The sequence below is a fragment of the Schistocerca nitens genome, chromosome 1, assembly GCF_023898315.1.
Source record: "Schistocerca nitens isolate TAMUIC-IGC-003100 chromosome 1, iqSchNite1.1, whole genome shotgun sequence".
Taxonomy (NCBI): domain Eukaryota; kingdom Metazoa; phylum Arthropoda; class Insecta; order Orthoptera; family Acrididae; genus Schistocerca; species Schistocerca nitens.
This window is the reverse complement of record NC_064614.1, coordinates 213654878-213664637: the sequence shown is the minus strand read 5'-3', so window position 1 is coordinate 213664637 and position 9760 is coordinate 213654878. Positions and strand designations below refer to the sequence as shown.

At 37.5% G+C, this 9760-nt stretch overlaps 2 non-coding genes across 2 annotated transcripts; both read right to left on the bottom strand.

Annotated features, from left to right (window-relative positions):
* Positions 1-1255: 1255 nt before the first annotated feature.
* On the bottom strand, positions 1256-1328 carry Trnak-cuu (transfer RNA lysine (anticodon CUU)). Its single transcript has one exon. It is a non-coding gene; the product is annotated as a tRNA-Lys (tRNA).
* Positions 1329-3425: 2097 nt separating this feature from the next.
* Positions 3426-3498, bottom strand: Trnak-cuu (transfer RNA lysine (anticodon CUU)). Its single transcript has one exon. It is a non-coding gene; the product is annotated as a tRNA-Lys (tRNA).
* Positions 3499-9760: the final 6262 nt, after the last annotated feature.

Sequence of the window (9760 nt, the reverse complement as noted above, 5' to 3'; positions counted from 1 at the left end):
CTAAAGTGATAGTATGTCTATTGCATTTCTTTTCTGTAATTTGTGAAGAAGCGGTAACTTTGTCGCAGATTCTCCCAGTTAATAGTTGTATAGAGAGTTAACGACTGTAACGTCTAGTAAGAAACAAAAAAACATATTATGTAGTAATTAGAAAATTATATGTATTATATTGTATCATTGTATAAAATTATGTATTTTTTTATTATTTATTTTTGAGAACATCTGTTTCGGCGAGTAATTAAACCGCCACAGACGATGAATGTTGAACAAAGATGAAAAAAGTAACTAGTATATAATACGTGATAAACATTAATTTCTTTGTCTTCTTAATCTGAGAGTCGTGCGAGTAAGATCTCCTGTATTGTAGTAGCGAACGCTAATGTAGCTTTCTTTTGTCGAGGCTAAGAGATGTACGCCATTACGTGTGAATTCATAAAGGTCTGTAATCATTGAGATATTTAAATGTTTTAATAGAGTTGTTTAAATGAAAACTTGCATTATTAATTGTTAAAGCTTGCTTGCCTATTATCCCATCCTGTTGAGACATTTTTCAGTTATATATAAATATTATCTGTGGTGCTGAGCTGCGCGACGAACGAAAGAGCCGCTGCCGCGGCGTATTCAAACTACTTCCAATATTATTTCTTTTAGCTTCCAGACTTGCAGTGAAGATCAGCAGATTTTATGATGTGTTGCAGGTTGACGCGGGCTGCTGATAGTATATAATTCACAGTACAAATAAGTTAATGTACCTCCAAAATTTAATAAGAATCTTGCTGTGCTCTGTTCTGGTCTGGCAAACTTTACAGTGAAAACGTATTATTTTAATAAGAGTCTCATGTTCTTGTGCTAGTCGTGGTATTGAATGGTGTTTTACCGAGAAACAAAATCCACTGCAAACTTTTGTTGTTGAACGATCATACGAACTGTAACATCAGTGTTCATGACAAAGTAATTTCAATTTTCAATAGCTATAAAGTAGGAAGGATATATTGAGTTTTAGCATTAGTTACAGTTACGAAAAAACGTTCCTTTAAGTGTAGGCCAGATACAGAACAATAAGATCTCAATATATATATAATTTATTTTTTTTAAAGGTAATGACGATAAAGAATTTCAAAGCACAGCATTAATAAAAGTATTTCACGTAACTCTTTTCATACATGCGTTACTACGCGAGCAATAACAAAAACAAAACCAAAATAAATAAATAAAAAGCAATAATTTACAATTCACGAGAGTTACGTGAAACTGGCGCCCAACGTGGGGCTCGAACCCACGACCCTGTGATTAAGAGTCTCATGCTCTACCGACTGAGCTAGCCGGGCGGAGAAGCAGAGACGAGTGCCGTGCCGCCAGCCAGCCGGTCGCGGTAAACCACTGCAACTCGCCGACACCAGCGAATGGTTCGGCGCGGTTCGCGACTGCTTGGGCGCCACGTCAGCACGACGTCGCTGTTACTGAGAGCCGGTCGTCGAACCCAGCGGCCGTCGGCCCGCGGCGTTCCAGACGACGCTACTCGACAATTGCTTCGCGCCGCCAGCTCCGTACAACATTGTTGTCATTCAAATGAACTATCAACTATGTGTTTAATGCGCTAATATGAATAGGGTTTATTGGACACGAAATGACGTGACAAACATTTGTTTTTTTTCTTGAGTTACTCAATGCAGACTCAAAGTATTCATTGGTTCAGTGATGTATAGATATAATATGTTTCCGTCATGTTAATGAAGTATACTTGCACGAATGCTAGAACATTTTAAAACAATTGTCGTGAGTAAGTGCAGAGACGATTCATTATACTACTGTAAAAATGTGTAATAAGTGACTTTCATTACTATACAGAACACAAATATGAAAAAGGGTAGAAAGTATATTGGTAATAAAAAGACTAAAGGTTTAACATGCTCTCACAAAAGCCTTTGTTATATGTGAACATTGGATAGAGTCTGAACTTTTTGTGATCAAACTGGGTATTAAAACAAACCAGGCGAGATGACCATGGCTCCGGCGCAGTTTTCCCAGGTTTTCTGTTCGCACGTAGCCCAAATGGGGGAGCCAGATAAATGTAATGACCCTGGGACTAGGTTTACGGTCACCTCGCAAAGTGTAAGAACAGTATAAAAAGTGTAATTAAACCTACAGTGTAAAAGAAATAAGAAATGTAAAGTGAATGTTCCAACCAAGGTAACAGACAATAACCAAACAGACGTTAGTGGCAGCATATCGCCGAACATTCTTAACGTTAGTCAATTGCTGCCAGGGGGCATTGTAACGTCTAGTAAGAAACAAAAACAACATATTATGTAGTAATTAGAAAATTATATGTATTATATTGTATCATTGTATAAAATTATGTATTTTTTTTATTATTTATTTTTGAGAACATCTGTGTCGGCGAGTAATTAAACCGCCACAGATGATGAATGTTGAACAAAGATGAAAAAAGTAACTAGTATATAATACGTGATAAACATTAATTTCTTTGTCTTCTTAATCTGAGAGTCGTGCGAGTAAGATCTCCTGTATTGTAGTAGCGAACGCTAATGTAGCTTTCTTTTGTCGAGGCTAAGAGATGTACGCCATTATGTGTGAATTCATAAAGGTCTGTAATCATTGAGATATTTAAATGTTTTAATAGAGTTGTTTAAATGAAAACTTGCATTATTAAATGTTAAAGCTTGCTTGCCTATTATCCCATCCTGTTGAGACATTTTTCAGTTATATATAAATATTATCTGTGGTGCTGAGCTGCGCGACGAACGAAAGAGCCGCTGCCGCGGCGTATTCAAACTACTTCCAATATTATTTCTTTCAGCTTCCAGACTTGCAGTGAAGATCAGCAGATTTTATGATGTGTTGCAGGTTGACGCGGGCTGCTGATAGTATATAATTCACAGTACAAATAAGTTAATGTACCTCCAAAATTTAATAAGAATCTTGCTGTGCTCTGTTCTGGTCTGGCAAACTTTACAGTGAAAACGTATTATTTTAATAAGAGTCTCATGTTCTTGTGCTAGTCGTGGTATTGAATGGTGTTTTACCGAGAAACAAAATCCACTGCAAACTTTTGTTGTTGAACGATCATACGAACTGTAACATCAGTGTTCATGACAAAGTAATTTCAATTTTCAATAGCTATAAAGTAGGAAGGATATATTGAGTTTTAGCATTAGTTACAGTTACGAAAAAACGTTCCTTTAAGTGTAGGCCAGATACAGAACAATAAGATCTCAATATATATATAATTTATTTTTTTTTAAGGTAATGACGATAAAGAATTTCAAAGCACAGCATTAATAAAAGTATTTCACGTAACTCTTTTCATACATGCGTTACTACGCGAGCAATAACAAAAACAAAACCAAAATAAATAAATAAAAAGCAATAATTTACAATTCACGAGAGTTACGTGAAACTGGCGCCCAACGTGGGGCTCGAACCCACGACCCTGTGATTAAGAGTCTCATGCTCTACCGACTGAGCTAGCCGGGCGGAGAAGCAGAGACGAGTGCCGTGCCGCCAGCCAGCCGGTCGCGGTAAACCACTGCAACTCGCCGACACCAGCGAATGGTTCGGCGCGGTTCGCGACTGCTTGGGCGCCACGTCAGCACGACGTCGCTGTTACTGAGAGCCGGTCGTCGAACCCAGCGGCCGTCGGCCCGCGGCGTTCCAGACGACGCTACTCAACAATTGCTTCGCGCCGCCAGCTCCGTACAACATTGTTGTCATTCAAATGAACTATCAACTATGTGTTTAATGCGCTAATATGAATAGGGTTTATTGGACACGAAATGACGTGACAAACATTTGTTTTTTTTCTTGAGTTACTCAATGCAGACTCAAAGTATTCATTGGTTCAGTGATGTATAGATATAATATGTTTCCGTCATGTTAATGAAGTATACTTGCACGAATGCTAGAACATTTTAAAACAATTGTCGTGAGTAAGTGCAGAGACGATTCATTATACTACTGTAAAAATGTGTAATAAGTGACTTTCATTACAATACAGAACACAAATATGAAAAAGGGTAGAAAGTATATTGGTAATAAAAAGACTAAAGGTTTAACATGCTCTCACAAAAGCCTTTGTTATATGTGAACATTGGATAGAGTCTGAACTTTTTGTGATCAAACTGGGTATTAAAACAAACCAGGCGAGATGACCATGGCTCCGGCGCAGTTTTCCCAGGTTTTCTGTTCGCACGTAGCCCAAATGGGGGAGCCAGATAAATGTAATGACCCTGGGACTAGGTTTACGGTCACCTCGCAAAGTGTAAGAACAGTATAAAAAGTGTAATTAAACCTACAGTGTAAAAGAACTAAGAAATGTAAAGTGAATGTTCCAACCAAGGTAACAGACAATAACCAAACAGACGTTAGTGGCAGCATATCGCCGAACATTCTTAACGTTAGTCAATTGCTGCCAGGGGGCATTGTAACGTCTAGTAAGAAACAAAAACAACATATTATGTAGTAATTAGAAAATTATATGTATTATATTGTATCATTGTATAAAATTATGTATTTTTTTTATTATTTATTTTTGAGAACATCTGTGTCGGCGAGTAATTAAACCGCCACAGACGATGAATGTTGAACAAAGATGAAAAAAGTAACTAGTATATAATACGTGATAAACATTAATTTCTTTGTCTTCTTAATCTGAGAGTCGTGCGAGTAAGATCTCCTGTATTGTAGTAGCGAACGCTAATGTAGCTTTCTTTTGTCGAGGCTAAGAGATGTACGCCATTACGTGTGAATTCATAAAGGTCTGTAATCATTGAGATATTTAAATGTTTTAATAGAGTTGTTTAAATGAAAACTTGCATTATTAATTGTTAAAGCTTGCTTGCCTATTATCCCATCCTGTTGAGACATTTTTTCAGTTATATATAAATATTATCTGTGGTGCTGAGCTGCGCGACGAACGAAAGAGCCGCTGCCGCGGCGTATTCAAACTACTTCCAATATTATTTCTTTCAGCTTCCAGACTTGCAGTGAAGATCAGCAGATTTTATGATGTGTTGCAGGTTGACGCGGGCTGCTGATAGTATATAATTCACAGTACAAATAAGTTAATGTACCTCCAAAATTTAATAAGAATCTTGCTGTGCTCTGTTCTGGTCTGGCAAACTTTACAGTGAAAACGTATTATTTTAATAAGAGTCTCATGTTCTTGTGCTAGTCGTGGTATTGAATGGTGTTTTACCGAGAAACAAAATCCACTGCAAACTTTTGTTGTTGAACGATCATACGAACTGTAACATCAGTGTTCATGACAAAGTAATTTCAATTTTCAATAGCTATAAAGTAGGAAGGATATATTGAGTTTTAGCATTAGTTACAGTTACGAAAAAACGTTCCTTTAAGTGTAGGCCAGATACAGAACAATAAGATCTCAATATATATATAATTTATTTTTTTTAAGGTAATGACGATAAAGAATTTCAAAGCACAGCATTAATAAAAGTATTTCACGTAACTCTTTTCATACATGCGTTACTACGCGAGCAATAACAAAAACAAAACCAAAATAAATAAATAAAAAGCAATAATTTACAATTCACGAGAGTTACGTGAAACGACCAACCTCGGCCACCGTTTCGTCTTTTATACGCAGAGTGGAAGTGTTAAAAAGTGCAAGGAAGCACAGAATTTTAGTGGAATGTTGTTTAATTTTCTAAATCAGGAAAGTAAGCTGAAGTTCAAGATTCACGTAAGAAATTATAAGATCTCTGTAAACCAGTTTCTTTTTAAATTACTCAGCTCTGACTGACAAATGTGGCCTCAGGGTCAGAAAGTTACGCAAGAGTGTGATGTCAAATGACACAATTCCCCTTGTAGCGAGTCGTTATTTCATTAATAGTAGATTGTGAAATGTTTTTGTGTGTGGTTTGATGGCGAGAGAGTGAAGGGGGGGGGGGGGGGGGCATCAGTCCTGGATAGAGAAGCCTGATGCCTTGTTCATTCCAGTAGCTCCATTTCATGTACGTGAAGCTACTAATGGAGAATGACCTACGTCTTTTATAATTAGTATAATATTTCCGGTACCAGAAATGGTGAAACCTCCCTTGTTGGGTTTTAAATTCCCACATACAGTGACCAAATTTGTACTAATTTATATTTATTTGAGAAACCCTATTTCTAGGGCTATATTTTAATTTTGAGAAATGGACTTATGCCGACGTTTGTAAAAACGGCGATGATACATGTCCATACTAATGTAAAATTGCCACCTTCTGAAGAAGACAAATTTAAATTTGTTGAAACCTAGGTTAAGAATTCTTTATCCATTGCAACTGGTCGGCTGTTAATAATTTTTAACATTTACAATTACATAATAAATAATGTTCTTAGAGGTATCTGATGAGGGATGTAACGTGGTTCAAATTTACATTTAACGTAAATTAGATGAACAGAGTTCTCTGTGAAAACCCTCTCAATGGTGTGTAAGTTTCAATTTACCTTCTGTTTTTATGCAGGGATAATTCAGAATTCCAGAGACTCATTAGTAATTTGTAGGGTTTCTTCTCTGTACAATAAAAGAAAATCATTCCAAATGCATAAATCTTGTGAAAAGGATTCCGACAGGGATTAACAGGTTTTGAACGTATAAATCAATGTGGGACGTATGATAACCGTCTCTGTTAGGACAGTGCGACGAAATTTGGTGTTAATGGCTCATCCAGATGTAGATGTCAGCTGCTGCTCTAGGTGTTCTTCCCGAGCAGACTAACGACGCAAGTTGCTTTGTTAACGTATGACATCTACAGCAGCGGCTCTCCTGTGCTCGTGACCACACCGACTGGAAAAAGGGTGGCCTGCTTACACGAGCCCAGATTTCAGTTGGTAAGAGCTGATGGTAAGGTCTGAGTGTGGCGCATAGCCCACGAAGCCAAACGCCACAGTCGTCAGCAAGGCACTGTGCAAGCTGATGGTGGCTCAATAACTGTATGAGCTGGTCGCACCTAATCATTTCAATTCAGGTGACGTATTCATGTCGCTGTTGCTCTGAGCCAACGTGCGGGACTTTAGCGCATGGTGTAAGGGGTTCGAGTCTTCGGTGCGGCAGGCAGTTTAGATTAGATTAGATTTACTTTCATTCCAACTGATCCGTAGTGAGGAGGTCCTCCAGGATGTAGAACATGTCACAAAAACAACAATACATGACAAATATTTACAACTCAAACAAATAAGCTAATGTACCATTCCACAGGTCCCAAGTGGCATGGTCGTCATTTTTTAATGAACGCTATATGAAAGAATCATTTTACAAATACTAATGCACTGAATTTAAAATAAAAGTTTTTTATTTATTTATAAGGTAATAAACGTGTAATACAACTACTACATACTTATTTACAATAAACACATTACTGCACTGCACATGAGATTATGGAATGATAGTGTATGTTTTTGCATTGTGTTACGCGGTTATGTGTTTACATTGATGTAAGATTTACTATTTGATTTACCGGTCTCGCGGTCTCCATTGGCTTATTGAAAAATACAGCACAGTAAAAACCTAGGGTACTGTGACAAGTAAATAAGCGTAAGCTTTCGAATTGCATCGCTGCCAGTAAATGACCTACCCTTTTCTTTACCAAATAATGTCCGTAAATAAAATAAAAGAAGGGGCAAAGGAAAGAAACACAAAATAAGAACAGTTTTTATTTGGTTACAACAAGGACAATAATTTTGTAATTTCTACGTTTACTACAGATCACATTTAGAAAACATGTTCGAAAAAAGATTAACCTAGCGGAGCGATGGGCAACGCTGCCCTCTACTGGCGAGGATGAGATGTACAAGCCGAAGAGTTGCACGTGTGGCGAGGTACCTCAGTCTGGTTACGCCACATGTTCAGCGTTTTTCATCCAATTCTAGAGTATTTTCTGATGTCTTGGGCCCAATGCGTCTTAAATTTCATTCTCAGCGTCATCTACGTCGCTTCAGGGTTTTTTAAACGTTAATATTAATCACCCCGAATATCAGTTTAAAACTTTTCTCCCGATTTACCTACAGATCCCGTGTAACATCTCAAAAAACAGAGTTATGTAATTAATGTATTTTTTTGTCTTCAGAGGAACACCTGAAAACGTGATAGTCATTCAAATCCCTCCACCATACTTTCATAGCATGCTGTTAGAGGACCCAAAATAAATTGGTGCTGCCCATGACTGTCTCCGGTTAGCTAATGGGCTGCATCATTTCAATTTGGCTCTTACCAGGAGAACACGGCAAGTGCAATAACCAGATTTCCCAGAAATTTCGCTCCGTGGGAGAGGAGTCGAAATAAGGAAACACGTGTGGTGGCTTATTTGTAGATAATCGACCGTTTCAGAGGAAACGAATCTTAGTTTTCGAGTCATTTATAGCGCCTTTTAGCGCCTACGTAATTCCGTTGACGCGGTGGCGTATTTCCTAGTGTCGCGACGTCACAGTTTGGCGCCCTGTGTTCAAAACCCAATTATTATTTTTATTTTTGTTTTTCATTTATCTATCCATCTCCTTAGAAGACTACTAAACTAATGTGTCCTAATAATACCTAATAATACATGAATAACGTTGTCCGTCTTCTAATTGTATGTCTGCAGAATGAATTTAAAAAAAAAAAATAATCGGAAAATTATTTGAATTGTTTTCGCTGATATTCCTGTAGTGTATCTTGATTCAGAATCAACTGCAACTGCATTTTCATTAAAGTTATCCGTTATGCGTCGTTTGCCGTGTGAAATCTTCACCAGTGCTAAATAGGTTTCTCTCAGAGTGAGATTCGTGCAAAGAAATGTCATTGCGGCAAACCTGCCTTCGCGCTTTGCTTGCGGTGTTCGGAATTTGTATGACTGGAATGTTTCTACGATCGGTGTCATCCAAGGAAATGTATCAAATCTTCCTGAAGAATAAACGTAAGAATAAAATGTAAGTATTAAAATAAGAATTGATATCATGATTGAGTGGATGAAATGTAAGACTGACAGTATCACACGCAAATACATATATTACATAATACGTATATTATACAAAACGCATATTACATAATAAATGTATGGCACTTATTGGGAAACAAAGTTTAAATTTTACAGTTAATATAACACACTTGTATCTCCCAACTTCATAAGAAGCATCTGTGTAGTAACCTGGAACGGACATTGGTAGATACAATGAAAAAAAGACAAATACACACGTTTAGAGCACAAAAGAGGCCACGACGCTATCATCAGGGCTGATATTATCGTGCGCTAAAAGGTATCTAAATTACATCGAAGACTTTGGCCGTCATTTTCTCAGAAACGGTCGAGTATTTACCGATAATCCCAGACACGTGTTCGCTTATTTTCCCTCCCCCACCACTGAGCGAAGTTTCTGGGAAATCGGGTTATGGCCCTTGCCCTGTCTTCTTTAAGGTAGCGGTTTTCGTGTCAATATCTACATCTATGGCTATGCTCTGCAAACAACCGTGAGGTTGTAATGGTACTTCAATTACGTAACCGTTACGGCACCTCACCTCAACCTCTCGATACCAGCAATATTCTACTGTGTTTCTGTAGAATAGTTAACATATTTCTGTGACAATATTCAGATTTTATTTCATTAATGTAGAGGTACTTCGATACATCGATATGTATACATTGCAATGATATTATTCTTATGTGTATTCTTTCTTTTTTCACTATTATCATTGACGTACTTGTAACTCTGATTTTTGGGCGCGTAAGCGGTGATTGGAGAGTCAAGCTTTGGTCGTCAT